This window comes from Sturnira hondurensis, unplaced genomic scaffold, assembly GCF_014824575.4.
Source record: "Sturnira hondurensis isolate 20B ecotype Veracruz unplaced genomic scaffold, ASM1482457v3 Scaffold0018728, whole genome shotgun sequence".
Taxonomy (NCBI): Eukaryota; Metazoa; Chordata; class Mammalia; order Chiroptera; family Phyllostomidae; genus Sturnira; species Sturnira hondurensis.
The window spans coordinates 2,124,993-2,148,774 of NW_028091359.1; the positions used below are offsets into that span (position 1 = coordinate 2,124,993).

General features: G+C 37.5%; 1 protein-coding gene and 1 pseudogene across 3 annotated transcripts in view; one reads left to right on the forward strand and one right to left on the reverse strand.

The window, feature by feature from the left end:
* USP32 (ubiquitin specific peptidase 32) overlaps positions 1–23,782 on the reverse strand; it is a 142,622-nt gene that overhangs the window by 114,281 nt on the left and 4,559 nt on the right. The gene's annotated exons all lie outside the window — the stretch shown is intronic.
* Positions 3,537–4,115, forward strand: LOC119003773 (ATP synthase F(0) complex subunit C2, mitochondrial-like; annotated as a pseudogene).

The following is a 23,782-nucleotide window of genomic DNA, read 5'->3' on the forward strand; positions in this document are numbered from 1 at the left end:
CCCCTAATATGAAAGAAGCAAAAAACCAGAAAAAATTGTGTTGAGGAAAGTCTACAGAGGGAGGAAGAAAACTTTTAGAAATCTATTACTAATATCCTCAAAGAGAGAAGATACAATGGTAAAAAAAAAAAAGAACAAGATGCCATGAAACAAAATTCATAGAAAAAAGGGACCTTAAGAGACATACAAATGGACAACATCCATAAGTAAAGGTATTTAACATCATTAATCATCAAAGAAATATATATTAAAACCATTTCGAGATACTACTGCTCATCAATTTGAATGAATGTCTCAAATTAAAGACTCAATACCAAGCTTTAATGAGGACATAGAGCAGTGGAAATAAAAAAGTTATATAATCTAGCCACTCTGAAAAACTATTTGGTGTTTTCTAATAAAGTTAAACACGTACCTACTCTATTATCCAACCACTCCAGTATACTCCTAGTTATATATGAAAGCATATGTCCAGAAACACTGTATAAAAATGTTTATAATAGTTCTCTTCATAACTGCCCAAACCAGGAAACTCAAATGTCCAAATAGCCCTGGCTGGTGTAACTCAGTGGATTGAGCGCGGGCCTGCGAACCACACAAATGTCCAAATAAAGAACAGATAAGTAATCATGTTATAGTCATATAGTAGAATACTACCTGGCAACATCATGGATGAATATCACAGCATATTAAGCAAAAAAGCCTGACACAAAAGGAAACATACTTTATGAGTCCACTTATATTAAGTGTAAGAACAAACAAAACTCATATATGACAATGGAAATCAGATCAAATGCCTCTAGTAGGTGGGGATGATTAACTGGACAGAGGAATAAACAACCTTTCCAGGGTAACAAATATTCTATATCTTGAATTTGGTGATAACATTAAGTGTAAAAGCATTTGTCAAAATTCATTCAACCAACACATAAGATCTATATCTTCACAGGAGGTTATGGGTTTTGAAAGGCATGTTACACAGGTATATATATATATATATTTTTTTAATTTTTAAAAATTTATTTTTAGACAGAGGGGAAGGGAGGGAGAAAGAGAGGGAGAGAAACATCAGTGTGCAGGTGCCTGCCACCGGGGACCTGGCCTGAAACCCAGGCATGTGCCCTGACTGGGAATCTAACCAGCAACCCTTTGGTTCGCAGGCCAGCACTCAATCCACTGAGCCACACCAGCCAGGGCTATACTTTTTTTTTTTTAATCGTATTGACATGTACCCTTAAGACTTGTGTATTTTGTCCTGGACAGGTAGATCAATTCGTTGGATCGTTGTTCCATACACCAAAAGTCTGAAGGTTCAATTCTTGGTCAGGGCACATACCTAGGTTGTGTGTTCAATTCCTGATTGGGGCACATACAGGAGAGAGGCAACTAGTCAACCAATGTCTCTGTCTCTCTCTGTCTCTCTCTTGCCTCCCCCACCACACACACACACACACACACACACACACCCTCCCCCACCTTCTTCTCTCTCTAAACTCAATTTAAAAAATAAAACAAAACCATATCTTTGAGTGAGGATTACGATTTGTGTTTTACTACATGTAAATTTTTACTGCACATAAATTTATCACATGAAAAATTTTAATAAGGAAAAAAATTAAGAGTTCTTACAATATTTTAAATAAGAGCAGAAAGAGAAAGATAAACTTAAAGATTGGAAGGTAAGGTTAAAAAAATCTCCCCAAAAGCAGTAAAAAGATGAAGACGGAAAAATATAAGAAAATTAGAGCCACAGGATCAGTCCAGGAAGTCCTATATTTAAATAAAAGAGTTTTAGAAGAAAAAAAAATCTGAGAGGAAATCATCTGTAACTAGAGTTAATGTCCAGAGCTGACGAGCATCAGCTTTCAGATTAAAAGAGCCTGTTTTCACTAGCAAATAGGTGAAAAGAGAGCCATACTAAATATCACGTGAAATTTCAGAACATTGTGAATAAAGATCCTATAAGTTTCCAAAACCAAATACAACACAGTCCAAGAATCAGAATGGCACTGGATATCTCAACAGCAACATGGGAAGCCAAGCTAAAAATGAAGCAATAATTTTTCAAAATTTTGAAGAAAAATGATTTCTAACTTATAATTCTAACTCAAACTTTCGATCAAGTATGAGGACAGATTAAAGGTATTTTCAGACTTAACAAATCTCAAATAACTTGTCTCATGTAAACTCTTTTTCGAAAAATTCCTGGAGGGCCCTGGCAGATGTGGCTCAGTGGATTGAACGTCACTAGCCTATGAAGCAATAGGTCACTGGTTCGATGCCCAGTAGGAGCACATGCCTGGGTTTGGGCCAGGTCCCCAGTTGGGGGAGTGCAAATGGCAACAAGTGGATGTTTCTCTCACGCATTAATGTTTTTTTCTCTCTCTTTCTCCATTCTTCCATGTCTCTTAAAAAAATATATAATCTTTTTTAAAAAAAGAAATTTATTTTAAAAATTCCTGGAGGAAATCAACCACCAAAACAAGAGAAAATCTGTCCTGACCAGTGTGGCTCAGCTGGTTGGAGCATCATCCCATACATCAAAAGGCTGCAGGTTCAATTCCTGGTCAGGGAATATGCCTAGATTGCATTCAGTCTCTTGTTGCACTATGTCCAAGAGGCAATCAATCAATGTTTCTCCCATTATTGTTTCTCTCCCTCTCTTTCTCTCTTTCCCTCTCTCTAAAAATAAATAAATTTAAAATATACATATATATACACATATATATATTTAAAAAAGAGAAAATCCAGAAAGTAGTAGATGTGAGCTAGAGGTTACAAAAGATCTAGTATAAGAAAATCCCCAAGAGGCCCTGGCTGGTGTAGCTCAGTGGATTGAGCACGGGCCTGCAAACCACACAATCGCGGTTTGATTCCCAGTCAGGGCACATGCCTGGGTTGCAGGCCAATTCCCAGCAGGGGACTCACGAGAGGCAACCATACATTGATATTTCTCTCCTTTTCTTCCACTCTAAAGATAAATAAATAAAATATAAAAAAAGAAAAGAAAAAGAAACCCCCCAAGATAAAGGTGAAGGAAATTTCCAGGTTCATAATTATGGACCAGGGTAAAAGAGTAACCAGTCCAGTCTGCAGCCAGTCTAAAGGCTACATGAAAATGTTAGAAGAAATTAGCATCTGATAATCTCTACAGACTTAGGCAAGTGACGACAGTGTAGAGTTGAGTTAGTGTTAAATACTTCAAATACTAAACAATTACAAATAAAACCATAATTATTAGCTCTAGGTTAAACAAAAAGTTGTGCAGAAAAGTAATCATCTTATTCATCTTATTACATAATTTCAGCTATGAATCACAGGTACATGTCATAAGAGAAATACTGAATATTTATCCAAGCATAATTAGCATATAACCACAACTGTAGTGGTAGAATGAAGTAACAGGGAAAGGGGAAAGGGAAGTGGTTAAGGGGAAAGGAGGGGGAAGAAAGCTAAATTCTCATGCTCAGAAGTGAGAAGTGGCCCCCTCCCCTTTCTGTTTTCTCTGTACTGGGAGTACCATTCCTGCCACAGTCCCTCATCCCCTGAAAATGCATATGTGCACCAAATTTGTCTCCACCTCCACCTCAGTCAAGAGCATCTCTCAGCTGCTGAGCCAGTCACTACCCGCAGTGGTGCTGAAACGAACAGAGACACTGACAGATGAGAGCCTCAGCAGCTTGGCAGCCCCACCTCCTCACTTCTATTTAGTTGCAGCTTCCAAACCAGCACCAGTTCAAGGGACATCAAACACACCAGCCAAGTTCATTAGGGCTGGGCCTACCACAATAGGGGTAGAAGGCTCTGGGGCTGGAACTGGGACTGTGTTTGGGAGCCTCATCATTGGTTATGCCAGGAACCCTTCTCTGAAGCAACAGCTCTTTTCCTACACCATTCTGGGCTTTGCCCTCTCAGAGGCCACAGGGCTCTTTTGCTTGATGGTGGCTTTTCTCAACCTCTTTGCCATGTGAAGAATCTATCACCACCTCTCATAGTTCTTTCTCCCATGTCTTGTCTGCCCTGTATGTTCCTTTTCCCATACCTCCCCAAGCAGCCTGGGGAAAGTGGGTGGCTCAGGGTTTCACAGAGGAAAGACAAATAAATACTGTACTAATAATTTAAAAAAGAAGAAACAAGAAGTCAACAGATAACGCCTATAACTGAAAATGCTATCCCAAACGCCAAAATAAGTAGAACATAAACTGGTCTCTCTCTGGGAAACAGAAAATGCTGGGGACGATTAAGTATCTGCTTCTTATTCAACAAATATTATACGAACTAGTTAATACTTTAAACTACATGCACGTATAACACTGATAAAAACAGACATTCTCAGAAAAAAACAAAATTGTATGTATGTAATGATTAAAACAACATAAAACATTTATTTGAGAATAGAGTAAAAGCAAATAATGATCTGTTAGATGATGGGATCATTAGTGGAATTTTCTTCTTCTTCCAAACTCTCAAAAATGTTGTCATACTACTTTATAATTTTAAACAAATTTTATAAAAGTGCTATTGGTTTTTAGTTGACATTCCTATTTGCCTTTACTTACAATGTTCCTCTTTCTCTATGGCTATCACCCTAATTCTTGTATTGGCACCTTAACACCAAATCCTCTTTTAAAATATCTTCTCCTGCCCACCCAATGGCTGAGTTGGTTGGAGAATCACCCCATAGACCAAAAGGTCACCAGCTAAATTGCCAGTCAGGGTATCTACCTAGGTTGTAGGTTTGGTCCCTGCTTGGATCACGTGCAGGAGGCAACTGATTGATGTTTCTGTCTATCTCTCCCTCCCCCTCAGTCTCTCTCAAACCAATAAATAAATATATATATAATTTTTAAATGTAAAATACCCCCTCTTTGTTTTCACACCCAGACTGCTCTCTTCTTTATCACTATACTAATTGTTATACTAATTGTTGGAGGCCGCTCTGTGTGGGTTCTGAGACTGTGTGGGTTCTGTGTGGGCCCCGCAAGAACAAGCCCTGAAAGGGACTAGTAGGTCTCCTTGGAAAACCAAGTAAAAACGCAGGTGGCAGACATGACCCAACTTTAACACGGAGGGTTCCCTGGGAATCAGGCCTGATAAATACATTGTATCCTTTGAAGCGTGCTCTGCTTTATTTTATACAGCCCTGGTGATACAAACGAATGTTTAAATTCAAGGCATAAGGAGCAAACTCCTTATCTCATGAAATACATCTTAAAGACCCTCCCGCATCAGCATGACTAACAGATCCTATCCTATGACAAATCTCTGTGTTCCTTCATTGTTATCTATAGATAATACCTGTTTTTGTATGGCTATGGCCTTTTTAACATTGACTGATGAGCTATGCATATATGCACCTACACATACCATTCCCAATAAAAGCCATTTGGGAGAAAGGCTCAGGGTATTCTCCACTAGAGGGAATTGCCACCTCCTTTCCTGTGGCAACAGCAAGATTGTGTCTCAAACGATTTATTTCTGCTGGACGGAGTTCCTCCCACAACAGATGATAAGTTCCTAGAGAGTAGTACCATGTCCTATTTGTGTTAGTATACCAAGCACTCAGCTTAGGGCCTAGAACAGTATATAGATACTTAATAATTAATTAATTGATTATATTCTAATAACTACAAGCAATCTAAATGTTGGACTTCCGCAAAGATGGAGGTGTAGGTGGAAACACTATGCCTTCTCCCACAACCAAGTTTGAATACAACAAAGGTTTGGTAAACAAAGACACAGCCAAAGAACAGAAAATTGAACTACACAGAAGTCCAAAAACAATGAACCAGTCAACCGGGCCCAGTAAAAGGGGCAGAGCCAGCAGCGAAGCAGGGTCTAGCAGGAAATATCCCTCAACCAAGGCGCGCAGGCAGCCGGAGTAGCAGTGGGTGGCAGTGCAGACCCAGTGAGAGTGTGGGGCAGGCTGGCTGAGGTCACACATTCATGCGCAGATAGGCCAGCAGAGGAGTGAGCAGTGGGAGGGACTCGAGGCCCCGGCAGCGGGAGGTGGCAGGCCAGACCACCATTGTTTTCTTTGACCCCGCCCCCACGTACAGGGTCACAACCCAGTGACTGAGTTGCCCCTCCCTGGTGAACACCTAGGGCTCCGCTCCTCATTCGAAACAGGCACGAACAGTCCAAAAGATGGCTCAAAAAGAACTCAAAGCCCCAGAGCAAATAACTCTAAGCGAAAAAGAAATAGTGAACCTCTCAGATGCACAATTCAAAACACTGATGATCAGGATGCTCACAGAACTGGTTGATTTTAGTCACAAATCAGAGGAACATATGAAGACTAAACTAATTGAAATGAAGGGATATGCACAGGAAACCAACAGTGATGGAAAGGAAACTGGGACTCAAATCAATGGAATGGACCAGAAGGAAGAAAAAAATGACCAAACAGAAAATAATGAAGAAACAAGAATTCAAAAAAATGAGGAGAGGCTTAGGAACCTCCAGGACATCTTTAAACGTTCCAACATCCGAATTACAGGGGTACCAGAAGGGGGAAAGAAACAGCAAGAGATGGAAAACGTATTTGAACAAATAATAAAGGAGAACTTCCCCAGTCTGGCAAAGGAAATAGACTTCCAGGAAACCCAGGAAGCTCAGAGAGTCCCAAAGAAGGTGGACCCAAGAAGGAACACACCAAGGCACATCATAATTATATTAGCCAAGATTAAAATGAAGGTGAGAATCCTAGAAGCAGCAAGAGATAAGGAGACAGTCACCTACAAAGGAATTCCCATCAGATTGTCAGTGGATTTCTCAAAAGAGACCTTACAGGCAATAAGGAGCTGGAAAGAAGTATTCCAAGTCATGAAATCCAAAAATCTACATCCAAGATTGCTTTATCCAGCAAAGCTTTCATTTGGAATGGAAGGACAGATAAAGTGCTTCTCAGATAAGGTCAAGTTCAAGGAGTGCATCATCACCAAGCCCTTATTATATGAAATGCTAAAGGGACTTAACTAAGAAAAAGAAGACAAAAAAGTATGAACAGTAAAATGACAGCAAACTCACAATTATAAACAACCACACCTAAAAACAAAAACAAAAACAAACTAAGCAAACAACTAGAACAGGAACAGAACCACAGAAATGGAGATCACATGGAAGGTTATCAACAGGGGAGTTGGAGGGGGCGGGGGGAAAGGTACAGAGAGTAAGTAGCATAGATGGTAGGTAGAAAATAGACAGGGAAAGGACAAGAACAGTATGACAAATGTGGAGCTAAAGAACTTGTAAGTATAACCCATGAACATGAACTAAAGGGGGAGAATGTGGGTGGGAGAGGGTATGCAGGGTAGAGAGGAGTGAAGAGGGGAAGATGGGACAACTATAATAGCATAATCAATAAAATATATTTTAAAAAATTTATTTTACTAGTCTCCTACTGAAAGACACTTAGGCTTTTCATATTTTTTAAAATTATAAACAATACAAAATAGCCTTTTGACTAAATCTTTTTGGTGAAAAAAAAATACCTTTGTTAATCCATTCCACAAGGTAAAATCTTCCCACAGATAATAAGCATATAATTGTCGATAGTAAAGGCAGTAAGCTTGTCCTGGCTGGTGTAGCTCAGTGGATTGAGCACGGGCCTGCAAACCACACGATCATGGTTCGATTTCCAGTCAGGGCACATGCCTGGGTTGCAGGCCAGTACCCAGCAGGGGACTCACAAGAAGCAACCATACACTGATATTTCTCTCCTTTTCTCCTTCCCTTCCTCTCTAAAGATAAATAAAATCTTTTTTAAAAAAGGCAGTAAGCTTGAAGAATTTTATAAGTGTAAGAAAACAAATGAGGTTATATTATATAGGTAAGCCTCACATCCATTTCTCTACAAACCACACACATAGCTTCCTTCCTGAGAAATCAAATCCTCACAAAAATGTGTTTATTTCACAAACAATCAGAGAAACTAAGGTTAATTCTTTTCAAATATAAGGACAGTCCTTGCTTTGTGTGGTTACAATATGCATGAATTTCAGTTACTACAGTTTAGTTAAATAACACAAAACTACCCAAAACAGTTCACTTTTCAGTCACCACATTATATTAACTATAAATAATTGCATAAAGTACAAACTTCACTGCTAGCTCTTCAGTCCACAAATCCCTATGGAAATAAAAGATGCACATCATGATCAGTGATCAATCTTAATCACTTCTTTCAAAGTCTGTAACTGGTCACTAAGCATCTGTTACTCAATTCATACATTGAGAAAAAGGTACTGCAGTTGTGTGATAAATCCACGTAACATTTCATGAAAATGGATAATTAAAAGAGGTAACTAGCCAACAAAGATTAAAAAACATGCCATGGCTGGTGTGCCTACAGTGGATTGAGTGCCGGCCCGCAAACTGAAAGGTCACTGGTTTGATTCCCAGTCAGGGCACATGCCTGGGTTGTGGGCCAGGTCCCCAGACAGAGGGAACCGATTGATCAGTTTATCTCTTGCACATTGATGTTTCTCTCTCTCTTTCTTTCTCCCTCCCCCGCTCTCTAAAGTAAATAAATAAAATCCTTTTTTTTTAAATGCAGCAAAGAAATGAAAAAGTGATAATGCTAAATTTGTATTGCACATAAAGGAAGATTTTATATGACCACATAAAAATACCTGACCACAAAAATGTGGCATTGCTACCTCTCAAAAGACACTAGCTATGTATACAGAGGAACTTAGTGAAAGGTAAACAAGAAAAGTGCTTGTGATGATAAGGATAAAGATGTCCCAAAGGAAGCAACACTCACCCCCCCACCAAAAAGAAACTTTTAAGGAACTCTAAGATATACTTTCATAACACTGAAAGCACAAGAGAAAATGTTGGAAGCTAAACCAAACTTAGAAAGAAATACAACAATTCACCAAAGCATAGAAAAGATGTCCACTCCATATTTTAAGTTATACAAGAAGGCAAGCGTGAAACTACTTCTGATGGCTTTTTTACAAAGAATTAAAACACTAATTCTGATTTTTTTAAATATTTTATTTATTTATTTTTAGAGAGGAGGATGGAAGGGGAAAGACAGAGAGAGAAACATCAATGTGTGGTTGCCTCTTGCAAGCCCCACACTGGGGACCTGGCCTACAACCCAGACATGTACCCTAGACAGGGAATTGAACTGGTGATGCTTCGGTTCACAGGCCAGGACTCAATCCACTGAGCCACACTAGCCAGGGCAAATTCTGATATTTTAAATTACAGTATATAAATACTATTACTGAGCATTTAAAGGTACATCTGTAATGCATCATAAATTACACAGCACAATGTCAGATTTTGTGTTCTGCAACCTATGACATGTATGAATAACATACTAAATTACCTCTCTGATTAACACTGCTTTTCCTTTTCCTATTTCAAATGTAGTAGAACTAAGTATATTCTATAAATTAGGCCATAGTTATGATTACCTTTATTCCAACAACTTTCATGGAGGTAAGCTGATAGAAAGCTGCAGAAATAAGTGTCACATGCTAATCAGAGTAGAGACCTGAATTCTAAGCACAAAATAACAGCAGGAGGAAAAGAAAACTACTAATTTTAACCTGTCATTTTGAATTTTTCTAAAAAAGCTTTAATTTCTAAACTAATTTGGAAGGACAAGATGATTCATACCTTCCAATATATGTAATAAAAAATCAGTCACCCTGGCTGGGTGGTTCAGTTGGTTGGGGCGTCATCCTGTACACCAAAAGTTTGTGGGTTCAATTCCCAGTCAGGGCACATAAGTTTTGGGTTCAATACCTGGTAGGGGTGCATACAAGAGGCAACCAATTGCTGTTTCTTCCTCATATCAATGTTTCTTTCCCTCTAAAAAAAAAAAATCGGACTTCCGCCAAGATGGAGGCATAGGTGGAAACACTGTGCCTTTTCCCACAACCAAGTTTGAATACAACAAAGGTTTGGAGAAACAAAGACACAACCAAAGGACAGAAAATTGAATTATACGGAAGTCCGACTACATCTAACCATTCAACAGGGACAGGCTCTGATCCTGCTATGGAACAGGCATGAACAACCCGAAAGATGGCGCAAGAAGAACTCAAAGTCCCAGAGCCAATAACTCTAAGCGCCCGAGAAATTGCCAGCCTCTCAGAAGCACAATTCAGGACACTATTTATCAGGATGCTCATAGAACTGGTAGATTATAGCCACAAATTAGAGGAACAAAGTCACAAATTAGAGGAACATATGAAGGCTAAACTAATTGAAATGAAGGGAGATGCACAGGAAACCAACAGTGATGGAAAGGAAACTGGGACTCAAATCAATGGAATGGACCAGAAGGAAGAACGAAACATCCCACCAGAAAGGAATGAAGAAATGAGAATTCAAAAAAATGAGGAGAGGCTTAGGAACCTCCAGGACATCTTTAAACGTTCCAACATCCGGATTATAGGGGTACCAGAAGGGGGAAAGAAACAGCCACGAGTGGAAAACTTATTTGAACAAATAATAAAGGAGAACTTCCCCAGTCTGGCAAAGGAAATAGACTTCCAGGAAATCCAGGAAGCTCAGAGAGTGCCAAAGAAGTTGGACCCAAGAAGGAACACACCAAGGCACATCATAATTACATTAGCCAAGACTAAAATGAAGGAGAGAATCCTAGAAGCAGCAAGGGATAAGGGGACAGTCACCTACAAAGGAGTACCCATCAGACTGTCAGCGGATTTCTCAAAAGAGACCTTACAGGCAAGAAGGGGCTGGAAAGAAGTATTCCAAGTCATGAAATCCAAAGACCTACAGCCAAGATTGCTTTATCGAGCAAAGCCTTCATTTAGAATGGAAGGACAGATAAAGTGCTTCTCAGATAAGGTCAAGTTCAAGGAGTTCATCATCACCAAGCCCTTATTATATGAAATGCTAAAGGGACTTATCTAAGAAAAAGAAGATGAAAAATATTAACAGTGAAAGGACAGCAAACACACAGTTATTAACAGCCACATCTAAAACAAAAGCAAACCAAGAGGACAGCTAGATCAGGAGTGGAACTATAGCAATGAAGAACACATGGAGGGTTAGAAATAGGGGGGTGGGAGGGGGAGAAGGGGGGAGAAGGCACAGAAAATAGCATAGATGGTAGGTAGAAAATAGATAGGGGGGAGGGCGAGAATAGTGGGGGAAGTATAGAATCCAAAGAACTTGAGACACGTGGTTATAAACTAAGGGGGGGAGAATGGTGGGGGAGGGAGGGTGCGGGGGGAGGGGAATGAAGGGGGGGAATAGAACAACTGTAATGGTATAATCAATAAAATATATTTTTAAAAAATCAATAAATAGCCCTGGCTAGTGTGGCTCAGTGGATTGAGTGCTGGCCTGTGAACCAAAGGACTGTCAGTTCGACTCCCAGTCAGGACACATGCCTGGGTTGCAGGCCAGGTCCCCATTGGGGGTAGAGGGCACATGAAAAGCATCCACACACTGATGTTTCCCTCCCTCTTTCTCTTTCTGTTCTCTTCTCTGTACAAATAAATAAAATCTTTAAAAAAACATTTAAAAATCAGTATTTCCTTAAGTGAGGACTTAAATTTTTTTTAATTAAAAAAAAAAGAAAAACAGTAAATCAGCCCTAGCTGGTGTAGCTCAGTGGATTGAGCACGGGCCTGCGAACCAAACGATTGTGGTTCGATTCCCAGTTGGGGCACATGCCTGGGTTGCAGGCCAGTTCCTGGCAAGGGACACACCAGACGCAACCATACATTGATATTTCTCTCCCTCTCTCCTTCCTTTCCCCTCTAAAGATAAATAAAATAAAAAAAACAGTAAATAAGAATATGAATTTCATTTTCACCATTATAATTTTTTGCCAATTATGCTCTGATTCTTTTATTTTATGAAAAGTAATAGCTTCTAAATGATGAAGAAACTTAATTTCTTCCTTGGAGTACTCTACTGTAAATGTACTAAGCTACATCAATAATAATATCAATGTTTAATACAACATCAAAAAATAAATAATCTATTAAAGCCTTTCAGTAAAAATGTTCAAAATTTGGGAAAAACTTTAGATTTACACAGCCTATCAGCCTTTAGTCTAAAATAAAAGTTTTCTCCTTACATGAAGTTATAAAAATCCACTACCAAGAGAAATAACTTCTAGAAATAAGAATATTTTAAAAGACTTTATTTATTTATTTTTAGAGAGAGGGAAAGGTAGAAAGGTAGAGAAACATTGTGCCAGAGAAACACTGACTGGTTGCCTCTTGCCTCTTGCCTCCCCCCAACCAAGGACCTGGTCCACAACCCAGGCAGGTACACTGACTGGGAATTGAACCAGCGACCTTTCAGTTTGCAGGCTGACACACAACCCATGGAGCCACACCAGTCAGGATTGAAAGAAAGAATGATTTGGATGAATGACTGACTACCTCTAATAAACATGCACAAAGAATAGTGCTATAATAAAATTTTGACATGTAAAGGACTACATCTAAGGGATTATACAGCTAAAAAGAGACCTCTCACAGCAAGTATTTATCAGCCCCTTAAACTCATTTATTAATCTATATATGTCCATTAATATGTGATCACTTTAGAGAACCTGCTTCCAGACAGAAAGTTAAACACAGACTTTTCTTAACAACAGTGTCTAAAAAAAACCAAAGATTTTAAAACATGAATGTCATTTGTATTATTAAGTACCATCTTACTGATCAAATGATCTCTACTCAGTAGTACACACACATAAATCTTAGGCCTCCACAGCTATTGGGCTAACAGATTAAATTTTAGAATTCATGAAGACACAAGGCACTTCTTAGGGAAAAAACTATCTACTATCATTTCTCTATATGTTTGCAATAATAGAGGCTGACCTTTTTTGAAGTTCCTCAATGAATATTCTGATATCACTACTAGCTAATATTTGATGATGAAATTGGCTCTCCTGTGCTTTCATTACAGGCAGCACTACTTTTACAGGTATTGTTTGCTTTTAATTTACCCACAAGCTATGTGGATTATTTGAAAATTATTTCCAAAGGATTCTCTTTATTTGGGGAAAGTCTGTTGGGTACAGGGAATAGGGCTCTTTTTATTCTGGTTTTCTACAGCTGTGGGGTCAATCTTTCAGAGTTTTGTGGTTATATCCTCTGAACAATTTGTAACATTATTTAAATTCAAAACTATAGTAAACATCATCACATTTTTAAACCTTTTCAACATAAAAAGACACTATCAAGAGCATGAAAAGCCCTGGCTGGGTAGCTCAATTGGTTGGAGTGTCATTCTATAAGTACCGCGCGCTAACCGATTGCGCCACTGGAGCTCCTAGAGCATCATTCTAATATGCCAAGGTTGCGGGTTAAATCTTAGGTCAAGACACACACAAGAATCAAACAAGGAATGCATAAGTGAGTAGAAAAAGAATGGGTAGAAGGTTCTCTCTCTCCCTACCCTTCCTCCATCTCTAAAACTCTAAATATAAAAAAATTAAAAAGATAATGAGCTCTGGCTGATGTAGCTCAGTGGATTGAGCGCAGGCTGTGATCGACAGGGTTGCCATTTGGATTCCCAGTCAGGGCACATGCTGGGTTGCAGGCCAGGCCCCCAATATGGGGTATGCAAGAGGCAACCACACACTGATATTTCCCTCCCTCTCTTTCTCCCCTTTCCCCACTCTCTAAAAGTAAATAAATAAAATCTTTAAAAAAAAGATAATGAAAAATGCTCTACAGAAGGGGAGAAAATATTGCCAGTCACATATCTGATAAGGGATTAATATGCAAAATATATAAAAACTTCTACAACTCAACAACAAAAAACAAACAACCCAGTGTAATAATAAGCAAAGAAGACACACAAATGACAGAACACAGAAAAAGAAGCTCAACATCATTAGCCATTGGAGAAGTACAAACCAAAACTATAATGCCATACCACTTCACATCCACTAGGATGGTGAAATTAAGAAAGAGTGTTGGCAAGGATGTGGGAAAATTGTGATCCTCATACATTGTTGGTGGGAATATAAAATAGTGCAGTCACTTTCAAAAAACAGTTTGGCAGTTCCTCTAACTTTTGTTAAACATCAATTATATCAAACAATTCCACTCTTGCCCTGGCTGGTGTAGCTCAGTGGATTGAGCGCGGGCCTGCGAACCAGATTGCGGTTCGATTCCCAGTCAGGGCACATGCTTGGGTTGCAGGCCAGTTTCCATCAGGGGCCACTCCCCTGTGCAGGGGATGCATGAGAAGCAACCATACATTGATGTTTCTTTCTTCTCTCCTTCCCTTCCCCTCTAAAAAGATAAATAAATAAAGTATTTTTAAAAAAACCCAATTCCACTCTTAGGTATGTACGTGAAAGAACTGAAAGCAGGGACTCAACAGATCTTTGTACACCAATGTTCACATCAGCATTACGAACAACAGCAAAAAGGTGGAAACAACCCAAATGTTCATCAACAACAGATAAAGGATAAATAAAATGTGTCTATACATATTATTCAGTAATAAAAAGGAATAAAATTCTGCTACATGCTACAACATGGATGAACTTTGAAAACATAAGAGAAAATAAGACATAGAAAGATAACTATTGCATAATTCCACTCATATAAGGTACCTAGAATAAGGTTACCAAAGACTGAGGGAAAAGGGCAATGGGGAGTTATTAATTAATTAAAATAAAATTTCTTTTTTGGGATGATATACAAATCCTGGAAATGAATATTGGTGATGGTTACCCAACATTATGAATGTACTTAATGCCACGAAATTAAACATCTTAAAATGGTTCAAACAGCCCTGACTGGTGTGGCACAGTAGATTGAGTGCCGGTCTGCAAATTAAAGGATCACCGGTTCAATTCCAAGTCTAGGGTACATGCCTAGGTTGTGGGCTAGGTCCCCAGTAGGGAGTGAGTGAGAGGCAACCACACATTGTTTCTCTCCCTCTCTTTCTGCCTTCCTTCCCCTCTTTAAAAACAAATAAATAATTTTTTTAAATGGTTAAAACAGTAAATCTCATATTATGTATAATTTACCACAATTACAATAAATTGATTGGTAAAGCCAGGGAAAAAAACAAACTATATACATATCTGAATTTGTGAAAATCAGACAAAATACACTTGAAATATTTTAGAAGTCCCTTACAATGATCCTAAGACATATAGCTGAAAATACAATACTGATCATTATTATAATCAGAAATCATAATTTAGTGTAATTTTTGCTTTTTCTCATATATATCAGAAAAAGTATATATATATTCACTTGCTAATATTAGAAAAATATATATATAGCTTTTAGAAAGGGTTTTACAAAAATGCAAATGTCAAATTAGCCCTAGTATAAGTTAAAGAAAAAAAATTTTTTAATTAGGAGATAATTGTTAAGGACTTAATAAATGTGAATGCTTTGAAAAGCTGAAAAATCTACTTTTTTTTCTCTTGCATAGGGAAATACATAAAGTTCAGGTATAGGGACTCTGGATAATAAGATAAATGGAAAAGTTTACTTTCCACTTAGCTTATCCCTGCCAGAATCACAAGAGTCACTGGTGAGAAGTTGATGCCTCGGGTGCATTTGCAAGTCCTCCAAATGACAAAAATACGTAGGTGAGCAAAAGTTTTCTAAATTCCAGTGCAATCTACAATTGTCTATCTTTTGATAAATTCTTCTAATATACTGGTATATAAAATTGCCATGCAACGCAGGTCTCTTAGACCTAAAATTGTAACCGTCAGTCATACTCAATAAATTTACAAATTGGGAGTTTAAGGTATGAACCACATGTTAACTTAAACATTGAGAAGACATGGAAATTAAAGTTAAAAGGGAGATCTTGAAAAGTAACACATCACAATCACATAAAGACAGTAATGATTATAACCATCTGGCTCTCTTGATCATCAAGCAGATGCTAAACACCTATCTGTGCTTCAAAGAGTACAAGTGGTTTTTAAATAAAGCATTCCTCAAGCAACTTAAAATCTACTGGGGATACTGAACACACATAAAACAATATTATATGTATGTAAAAATATTAAAATACCAAGGGTATAAATTAAGAGTCACAGGAAATTCTAAGAAGGTTAAGTGCTGGATAATTCTGGAATGGTCCAGAGAAGAAGGTAAAATTTAGGCAAACTCTAGAAGTTTAGAAAGATGAGTAGAATCAAATTAGAATAAAGCCCTTTCATAATCTAGCTTCATCTTTCACTTAGTACAATATAAATAAGAATTGATGAAGGCAGAGAAAAGGTCACTCTAGATAAATCACAGAAATATGAAATGAGGAGGGCAAACCAATTAGCCCACATAAATGCTTGTGGAGAAAAGGTTTAAAAATTTAAGTAGGGGAACATGTCAAAATATGTAAAGTTTTAAATTATGTAAATTATATGAAAAATATGTTCTTAAAATTGCATGGAATTTTGACATGACTTTCCCATGTTTTCTTTTCACACCAGAAAGTGATGTTTATAAGAAACAGGAGTGCCTCAGACCCAGCCAAACTGAGGCTCATCCAAAAAGTGGGTATTCAAATTTTATCAAAGACGGTAATTCCAACACAAATTAGAAACCTACTGGTCTCTACACAGAACGTTATTATTTGCTTTCTCTTTTGTATTTTCTACTGAGTGCTTCATGGATTCAGATAATTTTATTTTAGAGCCAGAAGGCATTCTTTTTAACCGAAATTTTAAATGTTTATAGTCATGGAACATTTGACTGTTTGCATAAACATCATAAAACAACCACAATTTACCCTATAAAAATACAATTTACCAGATTATTACACTAGTTTTATTCCATCAGCTTTCTCCTTCATTCAAGGGGCACTAAGTCTATATTTTATAAGTCCTGCCAGGTACCTACCTTCCAGGCCCCATAGTTATTATCTGAAGGATTGTAGGACTCACAAAGTAGAAAAGACAGCCAAGTAAACTTGCAGTTATAATGCAGTGTAATAACTACTACAATAAAACTGTGTTGCTGCAGAAAGAGAGAGAAAGTAAGAGTGATATCAGAGAAAGCCTCTGGGAGGACTTGCTGTCTGGGTTTGGTTTTGATGGATGAGAATCTAATGAAGCAGATAGTTCAGGAAGAAAGATGCATGTCACTTCATCAATGAGCATGTACCTCATGCCAGCTTCTAGAAACAAAAATGACACACTGGCCCTAATTTTAAGACAATAGCAGTCTTTTCAGAAAATTGCTTCATACAGAAAAGGCTTGTAATTTGGTTTTAAAAAGAGTTCGCATCTCAGTTTTTTTTTAAATGAGCTAACTATGCATACACACAAAAAAATAAATACTGTATGATTCTATTTACATGAGATTCAAAAAAAACAGGCAAAATTATGGTGATAGAGGTCAGAATAGTGGGTACCTCTAAGAGGCAGTATCAACTGGGAGAGGGCAGGAGATAGCCTACTAGAGTGCTAGAAATGTTCTATATCTTGGTTTTGCATGGTGGTTACTTGGGCATGTACTGAAAGTTTTATCAAGCTAACAGTAAATTTGTGTACTTAACTATAAGTAAGTAATAAAGGAAGGCATTCTGAGATCTAGGAAGCAGCATCTTCAAAGGCACATTGTTTTCAGACAGGGGCCAAATCACAGAAACAACCAGGTCAGATTGAAAAAGACTGACTAAAAAGGCTGACTTCAAACCATAGGGTATGGATACCTTTCACCAAGGAAAAGAGAAAGACCAAACAAGACAAGGATAAACTCCATAAAAGAAGCCATAGGCATGAGCCTACAAGAGTTGAGCAAGGCTGTTGAGGACAGGACAGTGTGAACATCATTCACTCCCTGTTGCCAGGAGTTAGAGCGGACTCAATGGCACATCAGTATACACCTTTATCCCTGGCTAGTGTGGCTAAATGGATTGATCATTGGCCTGAGAAGCAAAGGGTCGCCGTTCAACTCCCAGTGGGGGCACATGCCTGGGTTGTGGGCTGGGTCCCTGGTTGGGGGTGCATGAGAGGCACCAATCAATTTGCCTCTCACATATTGATGTTCTTCTCCCTCCCTTCCCTTCTCTCTAAAAGTAAAAAAATAAAATCTTTTAAAACATACACACACATGCCTTTAACCAAAGGGCACCTGAATAAAATAACCAGATGTATATTTCAAAAAGATTGTCCAGTTGGAAATATAAAGAATGGGCTGGAGGAGTAGGAGACTAATAGCCCAGGAGCCAGATGAAGGCATTTTCTAAGGCAATGACTTTAAAGATGGAGGAGAAACAGGCAGAAGGTAGTAAGAAGGTAGCACATTTTCTCTTGTGCTTTCAGTGTTATGAAAGTATATCTTAGAGTTCCTTAAAAGTTTTTTTGGGTGGGGGGGTGAGTGTTGCTTCCTTTGGGACATCTTTATCCTTATCATCACAAGCACTTTTCTTGTTTACCTTTCACTAAGTTCCTCTGTATTTATCCTATTTTTATAGGATAAATCGTGGTTGTTTTATAACATTTATACAAACACTTGACCGATTAATAATGAACAGAGGAAAAAAAGAAAGAATCTCAACTGATAGTGAGGTTAGACCCATGACTGAATCACAAAGATGTGCAATATTTAAGCTGATCTATGGGAGGAAAGAAGTTGTATTTAATTTTGGACTCTACTGAAATGAGCATATTTTTATATTATTTCACTTAAAATGGAACAACATTTTTCTATGAAATATTATTTACTGTCAAGTGCTCATTCGGCTGATGTCCTATTTCTTTCATTATTTAAATACATACGCTTGGCAATCTTCTATCAAATTCAATCAACCTCTATGGTACCATTGCTATGACGATGTAAAATGCTCCCAGCATTAGATAATTGCTCCATTAGATAATTGCTCCTTGCTATACCCCTAACCCTGCAAAGAATAAGCAATTTTTGTCCTCCCATAATCAGCTGCAAAGAGGTATTTTCAAGCATCCTCTGACAAGGAATAACTTCTGATCTATAAAACTCCACAAAGTGAAATATTTCATTTACAGATGCTTGCATAAACTAAATCTCTACACCAAATTTATTAATGAGACAATTCTTACAATCCCATCACAGCTGCTAACAGATTCCAAAACCAACTTTAAAGCAAAGCCCCAAATGACATAACGACATATTTAATATAATTAACCACTTTTTAAAAGCAAAGGATGCTTTTAAATATAGAGATATAAAAAATAGATCACTGCAATAAATCTACCCTGAGGCTTAATTTAAGACCCACATGACCAGCAATCAAATATAAGAATTATTAAAAAGTAACTTCAGAATAATTACTTGGTAAAAACGTAAAAGCCTCTTAGAAACTAAAGAGTACATAGAAGAGTAGAGATATACAAATTATTTTAAAGAAAGCACCAGATCAAGAGTGAAGGTCTCAAAATTTTACCTCCCGTGCACCTTTTGTAAGGAAACTCTCAGAGAATGAGAGCCACCAAAATGGAAGAGTAAACCAACAAAGGGGAAGGAAACAGGGATACAGAAAACAGGAGATCCAACACAAGATCTCCAGAATAGTGGCAAAAGAAGATCCTAGATGGCAGCTATGCTTTGAGCACAAGAGCTATAGGTACAGGTTGGAGGAGGCCAGAAGCTCCAGGAAAAGATTTTTCAATATGTGAACTGAATATCTGATGTATATGTATACACGGAGCAGAATTAACAATTGGTGATTTTCAAGGTTGAATTACAGTAAACAGCAAATAAAAGGCAATTATTAAAGGAAAGATTTAGGAGAAATTTACATATACAAGAAAGAAAAAGAAATCCTGGTATACAGGGGGGACTCCAAAACCCCAGAACTTATTTTAAAAATTGTGTCTTTATTCTCACATGTTTAAACTTCAGTCACCTTCAAAGTACTCTCCACTTGATGCAATACACCTGTCAAGATGTTTTTTCCATGTTTTTCACTGATCAGAACAGTTTTTCAACTTGTTGATTTTGATGCCTTTTAGTGCAAAACATTCTCTTTAAGGACTTTTTTCATCGGGGAAACAAAAAACATTGCTCAGTGTGAGATCAGGTGAATGGGTGGGTGGGGAGGCATGCCATTTTTGGTAAAAAACTGCTGAACACTCAGTACAGTATAGACAGGTGCTTCTGTAAATCACCCATCATGAAATTGGCAAATATGTTCAAAGAGTCCTCAAATAAAATTCACTGAAGCCCAATGCAGCCTCTCACAACACCACCTGATACACTGATACAAGTGGGTTCCTAGAGTATTACCTAGGAGGGGAAACCTATACTACAAGGGACTGGCCCTCCAGAAGGTAATTCTGGGTTTTGGGGGCCCCCTCCTATTAAATGGCTTAGCTATGAAAACATTTATAAGGGTCTAATTATGTAAACACTGAACAATGATCTAACCAAAATTATAATATTTCAAGATGCAAAAATGGGGGGAAAACAAGAGGACAAGTGTTTAGGGGACTGGTAGCAAGTAATAATGAGCTAAACCCTCAGCTTTTATAGTAAAAAGCCAATAAATACTCCTTAAATGGAAAAAATGTAGAACATTTTAAGTGTTATTATTTCAAGATATAAAGGTGAAGACCAAATTAATAAATTTAATGTGCTAAAAGTATTGGTCAATGGGTAGAGAAATACTCGTAAGAGGGGGGGGATAACAGTAGTATTATTTTCATAACAAGGCCCCATATAACCATTTGATTCTAAATTATATCCATGTATCACTGTAATAAAAAAATTAAAACTAAAAGACTGAGAAAGGAGGAGGAAGCATTAGCTATGGGGTATAAAAGATTATTAGGCCAAAAAAAGCCTCTAAAAATATTCATAAAATTTAGTTTAAAATCACCTGGATTATATAAAACCAGTAAGACAATACTCTGAATGTTGCTGTGAATTTTATTCTCAGCTTCCAAAGTAACTCTGTTTAACACTTCAAGCATGTAAGTTTTCAACTGCAAACTCATATATAGCAGTAAAATAATACTTGTCATCATGGGTAAAAAGTGCATGATGATCACTGTATAAAAATAAATCATTTCAGCCTTGACCAGTAAATCATTTGAGACCAGTGTGCTTCAGTCTGTCGGGCATCCCTCTGCGAAGCGAAATGTCACCTGTTCAATTCGCTGTCAGGGCACAGGCCTGGGTTCCCAGTCCAGGCACGGAGAAGAGGCAATCAACCGATGTTTCTCTCACACATCGATGTTTCTTTCCTTCCCTTTCTCCCTCCCTTCCCCTCTCTAAGAATAAAATCTTAAACATTATTTATTAAACATGTAATAAATAAATAAATAATTTCATATACAATATTATCAAGTGTTATATATTACCAAAAGGCATTCTCAAGTGTTCATAAGCACAATACTTACTGACATACTAGTCTCTCAATGATTACTCAGGAATTTATATTATTATATTATTAGGTATCAACTTTAAGTTGAACTAAACAAAATTATATACTACATTTAAGGCTCTTTCATTTGGAATTATCATTCAAAACCTTTAAAAGACATTTTGAGACAGATACATTGCTTAGTATACTTACTTTCTGTCAGCAGTCCATTCTTTACCCCCAAACCTATAAACATTATGCAAATTCTCCAAATCTTCTCTCCATCACTTACATTTTTACATATTCACCTGGCCAAACAATATTTACTGTGCACTCAGAATACACCAGGCACTACACCTATCCTGTCAATGGGGATTCAGCACCATGTCTATCAATAAACACCATAATGACATATTACGATAAAAGCTATAAACTATACAGAATAGCGCAATAATAACAGAAGACGTCATATAAGCTGAAAAAAGAAAGCCTCACTAAGGCCATCAGAACTGGGACTTTGGGTATAAAGAATAGGGCAAAAGACTTGTGAATATTTGTAAATAGGCTTTCCATGCTGAGAAAAGAAAAAAACAGGCTGAGAGAAAAGGAATGACAGGATCTGATCTGGATTTTAAGATTGCACTGGCTGCTGTGTGAAAATAGGAAATAAGACTATTTCGTATTTTCAGACTAATAAGATATCACTGCATGGTATCTTAGCAAGAGATGATGGCAGCTGGGACTGGAGGAATGACAGTGAAGATGAGCAGAAGTTAATAGCCTGAAATGGATACCAAACAGGACTGAGTAACACTCAAACTGGAGATAAAAGAGTAGATGAGATGATGAAAGAGAGGAAGGATATCTCCAGATTTTTGGCTTTAGCAATTGGGTTGGAATATTGGTCTAAGAGTAAGGGAGACCTGCCTTGTTAAACGGGTCCTTTTATAATGGAATCTCTCTCAACTCTCTCATAAGTCATTAGGAAAAGACAAGAAACCACAGCAATCTTTATAAGGCCTTTTCCTTATTTTGAGATATAAAGGTAAAGACCTAATTAATACATTTAAAGTGCTAAAAAATAGAACTGGTCAATGGGTAGAGGAATATTGGTGAGGGAGAGAGGGTAACAGTAGTACTATTATTTTCATAACAAGTTTTATATAACCATTTGATTCTAAATTATGTCCATATATCACTATGATAAAAATTAAAACTAAAAGATTAAGAAGAAAGGGGTGTAAGTAAGATGCTGAAATAATCTAACTTCTTTTTTTTTTAAAGATTTTTTATTTATTTATCTTTGGAGGGGAAGGGAAGGAGAGAAGGAGAGAAATATCAGTGTATGGTTGCCTCTCATGAGTCCCCTGCTGGAAACTGGCCTGCAACCCAGGCATGTCCCCTGACTGGGAATCGAACCGTGATCGTGTGGTTCGCAGGACCACACTCAATTCACTGAGCTACACCAGCCAGGGCAGAAATAATCTAACTTCTTCACAGAAATTCCAGAGAAGCTGGAAAACTTCCTCTGTAAAACCTCATTTTAGCATAGTTTTGCTTTTAATGCAGTCCAATATCAAGGGCTCCAAGAACCATGTTACAGGGTGGTTTCATAGTATCAATTTTCCTGAACCTTGTGCACAAAGTAGCGATAAACTTAGGATTTCCTTAAAATAAAGAGAGCTTCATATTAATTAATATTAAATCCCTAATAAAGAAGGATATAAAGGGGAGGCCTTCATCTTTATATAGATGAGTCTTCTAATAGATGCTTCTGACTATAACATTAAATATGAAAGAGCTAGTTTTATCAGGTGTTTATGTTAGTAATTAACTATCCACCTCTGACCTCCAAGAGTACTTATGAAAGGAATAAGAAAACTTACTGTCATGCAGAATGAGGTAGAGGGTCTGAATTTAAACACAAATATGAAGAGCAAAAGGTAAAAGCAGAAACATAAATAAGCCCTGAAAAAAGAAGCCATACTTCCAGGATACAGTAGGACAAGAACTGTCAGTTCCACCTTAGTCTTAATCTCAGTACCCCTATCAAACCACCAACTCTCAATTCATAAATAAGATCCCACCATCCCTGCAGCTGTTTAACATTTACGCTTCTAATCCAAACTCTCACCATTAATCTCTAGTGCTCCAAAACCAGATTTTCTATTAGTCACAGGAGGAATAATAATTACTACCCTAATTTCTTCCTGAGACCTGTGTAAAAAACTTCATTGCTAGGTTATTTATACATATCTTTTTGGGAGGTAACCCTGAATGCTTTCACTGTTAAGTCTTACTATCCAAGCACAAAGACAAAAAAGAAAAAATACAAACAACAGCTGCCCGGTTTGGTAAATTGGGAGGCCATTCCCCATAAATCCAGGGTTCATTGGGATATTTATCTCCTCTTCATCACTGACACTCATGGAATGTCAAAATGGAGACAATGAAGAATAGCATCTCTGTTAACTACTTAAGTGACTAC